A 6,680-nucleotide genomic window follows, 5' to 3' on the forward strand; every position below is an offset into this window, starting at 1 on the left:
ATTGCATCTGTTTGAACTTGTTACCTGTATAAAAGGCACCTGTTCACACACTCAATCAATCACACTCCAACCTGTCCACCATGGCCAAGACCAAAGAGCTGTCTAAGGACACCAGGGACAAAATTGTAGACCTGCACATGGCTGGGATGGACTACAGGACAACCGAGAAGCAGCTTGGTGAGAAGGCAACAACTGTTGGTGTAATTATTAGAAAATGGAAGAAACACAAGATGACTGTCAGTCTTCCTTTGTCTGGAGCTCCATGCAAGATCTCACCTCATGGTATAAGGATGATTCTGAGAAAGGTCAGGAATCAGCCCAGAACTACACGGGAGAACCTGGTCAATGACCTGAAGAGAGCTGGAACCACAGTTGCAAAGATTACATTAGTAACACACTACGTCATCATGGTTTAAAATCCTGCAGGGCACGCAAAGTCCCCCTGCTCACACCAGGACATGTCCAGGCCCGTTTGAAGTTTGCCAGTGACCATCTGGATGATCCAGTTGAGACATGGGAAAAGGTCATGTTCAAGGTCAGTTCTTTCAGTCATGACCCAACCATCATGACTATAGGTGAGAGTAGGAACAAACATTGACCTGTAGATTGAGAGCTGACCCAAAAGGTAAAGCTCCTGATCTTCAGTAGAGCGAATGCAAAACCGCCCCTGCTGCGCCGATTCTCTGAACAATCTCACGCTCCATTGTCCCCTCACTCGTGAGCAAGACCCCGAGGTACTTGAACTCCTTCACTTGGGGCAAGACCTCATTCCCTACCCGGAGTAGGCAATCCATTGGTTTCCTGCTGGTTTCATGCAAAACAAAAAAATTATTTAAAAATCATACAATGTGATTTTCTGGATTTTGTTTTTAGATTCTGTCTCTCGCAGCTGAAGTGAAAGCTATGATAAAAATTACAGATCTCTCCATTCTTTGTAGGTGGAAAAACTTTCAAAATCGACAGTGTATCAAATACTTATTTTCCCCACTGTACACACACATCACCATCACTGCACTGCTGGGGGTTAAAAGTCATTTTTGGGGCTTCATCTCCAGTTGAAATAATATTCTATCAATAGTAGACTCCAGTGGTGTCAGGGTGGGCGGCTGCCTGGCACCCTGAGTGGCAGGACCCGCAATGCAAACTCCCAGATTAAGCTTTGGTGGAAGAGAAATTGTGGTCTTTATTCCAAGCTTGGTTTCGATACACAAGTGGTCAGTCAGCACAGCAGAAGTAATAGCAGGATTAGGCAGAGACGCAGTCATAAACGAGCAGGGTTCAGAGGCACTAGCAAACACCGACATCTGGGATGAGGTAAGAGGCATAGTCGAAGAATACAGAGCAGGATTCGGAACACGACAGAGCAAAAACTCAGGACTGTGAAGGGCGCTGAAAAGTGTACAAAGACAACAATCTGGCAAAGGTGTGGTGACTGGGAGGAGATTAAATAAGCAGGTGTTAACAAGGTGCACGTGAGGAGAAAGATCTAGAAAGGGGGTGTGGTTTCTGGACAAAGAGTACAGATGGGGCAAGATAGTGAGGAGGGAGTGCACAAAGTGGAGAGATGTAATAGACAAAGACACATGAGCTGATGCAAGAGTGGGAGTGAATGAAAACACAAAGCAGACATAAGGTAAGAGACAAAGACATGGGGAAGGTGCAGTGATGTGAAGTGAGAACATGATCAGATATGAGTAAGGGATGAAGACAAAATGGCAGGTGCAGGATGTGGAGTGAGACAGAGGTCTATGAACAGAACGTAAGAATAAATCAGAGAATAATGAGAAAATAAACCCAAGGACAAAACGAGACTGGAACTGACTAAGAAAACAAAATGGCTAAACAAACTATAAATAAACGAGACTCCATGATTAACACAACCTGACACTAAAGCACAACAGATAATATAACAAATGAGAAGTACAAAATAAATAAGTGATAAACAATGAAAACACAAACTGGCTGAACAAAACAAGAACGGAACTGGACCATGGCTAAAGTATGAAAAGTAACACAGAAACAAAGTGACAAAGCAAAATAGAACAGAATAAACACATGATAAATAACTAATAAAACAGAGCTGGGGCAAATGGTGGATAAACAAAGGAGGAAAAAATAGAATCAAAGCCCGGAGCGGGCCAAAATCGTGACAAGTGGCCCTCTGAGTATCCAGGTTATTATTACAATCGTCAAGAAGCGCAACAATAAAGTGGTTCCTGGTTTGTCTCAACTGTAGTTTATAGGCCTGTAGTTTATAGGGCTCGTAACCACCACTGGATGTGTGTGTGTGTTTGTGTGTGTGGTGGTGGGGGGGTGCAAATGCTATATGTATTTGAAAGTTATGTATCTCTAAAGTTCCTCTTAGCATGATAGCATTCAATATTGTACAGCATTTTGATTTTATAGCCTTTCAAATAAAATCGTCTGACAAAAACGATAAATTTTCCAAAACATCCTCTTTTTAGCATGTAAACACCTATACTAATGCACAGTACAATATAAAATAGTATTCCAATCATACTAAATATAATGATGTTCAAATATATGCAAAGGTGTCTAGTTGTCTCATTACGTAATACCTGATTTAAATGATTAAGCTCATTATAGTGTAACCATGTATTCAGTATGAAGAAAACATGCACTATGAATGATGCTTTCATTTCAGACATTTTCCGAGTACAAATATTTATTTACAAAACTAAAAAAAAAAAAACCAACAAAAAAAAATCATCTCCTTAACTGTCTGATTTGTATTTTGCTGAAACAAAAATTACAAGCAGTCAGCATACATGGTATTTAAGACAGTAAAAGGCATCGCCTTGGGAAAATAGAAGGATTTGGTTTATTTTTAGCAGCTATTTTGGATACTGGCAGCCATATTGGATGGACATGGATGACCTCTAATTTCCTGCTTTTAAACTCAGATAAAACTGAAGTTATTGTACTTGGCCCCACAAATCTTATAAACATGGTGTCTAACCAGATCCTTACTCTGGATGGCATTACCCTGACCTCTAGTAATACTGTGAGAAATCTTGGAGTCATTTTTGATCAGGATATGTCATTCAATGCGCATATTAAGCAAATATGTGGGACTGCTTTTTTGCATTTGCGCAATATCTCTAAAATTAGAAAGGTCTTGTCTCAGAGTGATGCTGAAAAGCTAATTCATGCATTTATTTCCTCTAGGCTGGACTATTGTAATTCATTATTATCAGGTTGTCCTAAAAGTTCCCTGAAAAGCCTTCAGTTAATTCAAAATGCTGCAGCTAGAGTACTGACGGGGACTAGAAGGAGAGAGCATATTTCACCCATATTGGCCTCTCTTCATTGGCTTCCTGTTAATTCTAGAATAGAATTTAAAATTCTTCTTCTTACTTATAAGGTTTTGAATAATCAGGTCCCATCTTATCTTAGGGACCTCATAGTACCATATCACCCCAATAGAGCGCTTCGCTCTCAGACTGCAGGCTTACTTGTAGTTCCTAGGGTTTGTAAGAGTAGAATGGGAGGCAGAGCCTTCAGCTTTCAGGCTCCTCTCCTGTGGAACCAGCTCCCAATTCAGATCAGGGAGACAGACACCCTCTCTACTTTTAAGATTAGGCTTAAAACTTTCCTTTTTGCTAAAGCTTATAGTTAGGGCTGGATCAGGTGACCCTGAACCATCCCTTAGTTATGCACCTATAGCCTTAGACTGCTGGGGGGTTCCCATGATGCACTGAGTGTTTCTTTCTCTTTTTGCTCTGTATGCACCACTCTGCATTTAATCATTAGTGATTGATCTCTGCTCCCCTCCACAGCATGTCTTTTTCCTGGTTCTCTCCCTCAGCCCCAACCAGTCCCAGCAGAAGACTGCCCCTCCCTGAGCCTGGTTCTGCTGGAGGTTTCCTGTTAAAAGGGAGTTTTTCCTTCCCGCTGTCGCCAAGTGCTTGCTCACAGGGGGTCGTTTTGACCATTGGGGTTTTTCCGTAATTATTGTATGGCCTTGCCTTACAATGTAAAGCGCCTTGGGGCAACTATTTGTTGTGATTTGGCGTTATATAAATAAAATTGATTTGATTTGATACTGGAATAAAAAATGAAATGAGATTAGGGGTCTAATTTTTATTCATTTTTTTAATCCAGTGAATGCAGTGCCCTTCCATACAAAAAGATAATTTCATAAACATAAAATTTTGGTTGATGGGGGGGTGTCCATTTGAAAATCAAGAAGCTACATGATATTGATTGCTATCATGCTGAAATGAACTTTGGAGATACATAGCTTTCAGGAAAAACAAAAAGCAGTAATCCATCCCCAACATGGTATTTACAGATGTGCTCAAATGTTTACATACCCTGGCGGAATTTTTTATTTTTTTTTTGGCCATTTTTCAGAGAATATGAATGATAACACAAATTTTTTTTTTCACTCACGGTTAGTGGTTGGGTGAAGCCATTTATTGTCAAATAACCAGGTTTACTTTTTTAAATCATAATGACAACACAAACTACCCAAATGACCCTGATCAAAAGTTTACTTACATCTGTTTACATACATCTGTTCTTAATAACATGAGTCTTTTGTGGTAGTTGTGGACGAGGCTCTATGATGGTAAAGCTGCTACTGAATATGTTTGGTCTTTATTTACATTAATTACAAAGAAATACAAACAATATGACATTCTATGGTAAATCTGCATGGAGTAGACAGTTCTCAAAAACTGAGTGACTGTGCAGGAAGAAGAAGAGTGAGGAAAGCCACCAAGACACCCAGACAACCCAGAAGACGTTATAGGCTTATGTGGCTGTGATTGGAGAAATTATGCACAGTGCAAGCTTTGCATTTTGTATCACCAGTTCTTTGTATCACCATCTTCATGATGAAGTGGTATAGAGGAGGATTTTCTTAAAAACAAGACCTGAAAGTTTAGCTACAAATTGCCAGAAGGTACATCTGACATGCCTGGATTTGATCTGTTTTGGTGAAAGAAAATCCTTCTCTGCTCTACTTCACTATGAAGCTAAGAGTAGTGATGCAAAATGCAAAGCTTGCACTGTGCACAATTTCTCCAGTCACAGCCACATAAGCCCATAACTTGTCGTGGGTTGTCTGGGTGTCTTGGTGGTGTTGTGTGGGCCGCCAGAAGAGGAGGTACTGCTGGCCCACCACCACCAGAGGGCGCCCTGTCTGGAGTGCGGGCTCCAGGCACCAGAGGGCGCTGCCGCCTCACAGGAGCAGCCGGGGTGACAGCTGTCACTTATCACCTACAACAGCTGTCACCAATCATCTGACCAGCAAGGGGTATATCAGCAGGACGACATCTCCACCTCTTTGCCGAGATATCGCTCTACCTAGAAGGTAACGTTCTCAGCTGACTGTGTTTTTGACAGTAACCCTTTATTACTTTTGTGCGTAAAATAGCAGACATTCTTCCAACGAGAGGTGGAGGTGGTTTTCCCCGCCATACGGATTGCTGGGTGCCAACGCACCCACCTTTAACTGTTTTTGTTCCTCGCCAGCAGTACCAGATCCGACACGCGGAGGCAGTGGCCACCTGGGAGTTCGGGACTTGGCGGCTCCAGTATTCCCGGGGTTCGGTGGCGGAGGAAATCGTGTGGTTCCGGTTCTGCTTTGGACAGACGTCTCTTATCTTCGAGCCTGCCCACGTGACACATTCTTGTAAATTGACTTCTTTGTCTATTGTTGTGATCCGTTGTGTTTGTTGTGCGTATTCACAACAGTAAAGTGTTGTTATTTGACTTCCTCCATTGTCCGTTCATTTGCGCCCCCTGTTGTGGGTCCGTGTTCCTACACTTTCACAACAGGATATCTCGGCCAACGTCATGGACCCCGAGGGGCGTCAACTGGCTGTTGAACGGCCAATGGAAGAGCAGGGCGCACAGGCGTCTGCAGGAGGAATGATCGGTGAGTTGCAGCGAATCCTCACCGCCTTTACGGCTCGGCTGGATCTAATGACCAAGCAGGACGTCCTCCTTAACCGCAGGGTGGAGGCTCTCGCCGCGCAGGTGGAAGCGCGCCCTCAGGGCGCTGCTGCGGCTCCCCCTCCTGTCGACCCTGTGCGCAACAGTGACGTTCCACAGGTCGTTCAACGACCCCTCCCACCTTCCCCTGAAGCATACATAAGCCCTCCAGAGCCGTACGGGGGTTGTGTGGAGACATGCGCGGACTTTCTTATGCAGTGTTCACTCATCTTCGCACAACGTCCCGTCATGTACGCGACTGATGCTAGTAAGATAGCTTATGTAATTAATCTGCTTCGCGGCGAGGCACGCGCTTGGGCTACAGCGCTCTGGGAGCAAAATTCACGGCTCCTTCTGACATATGATGGGTTTGTGAGGGAGTTCAGAACAGTGTTCGATCACCCAAATAGAGGAGAGACCGCTTCAGCCGTGCTGCTGTCAATGAGACAGGGGCGCCGGAGCGCAGCTGCTTATGCAGTCGACTTCCGCATCGCGGCTGCGAGGTCCGGCTGGAATAGCACTGCCCTCCGTGCCGCCTTCGTAAATGGACTGTCGTTGGTCCTGAAGGAGCACCTGGTGGCCAAGGACGAACCGCGGGATTTAGACGGGCTTATTGATCTCGTTATACGATTAGACAATCGGTTAGAAGAACGCCGTCGGGAACGAGACGAAGGGCGTGGCCGGGCACGCGCCGTCCCTCTCCCTTCCGGTTCCGA

This window comes from Thalassophryne amazonica, chromosome 11 (assembly GCF_902500255.1).
Source record: "Thalassophryne amazonica chromosome 11, fThaAma1.1, whole genome shotgun sequence".
NCBI classification, from domain to species: domain Eukaryota; kingdom Metazoa; phylum Chordata; class Actinopteri; order Batrachoidiformes; family Batrachoididae; genus Thalassophryne; species Thalassophryne amazonica.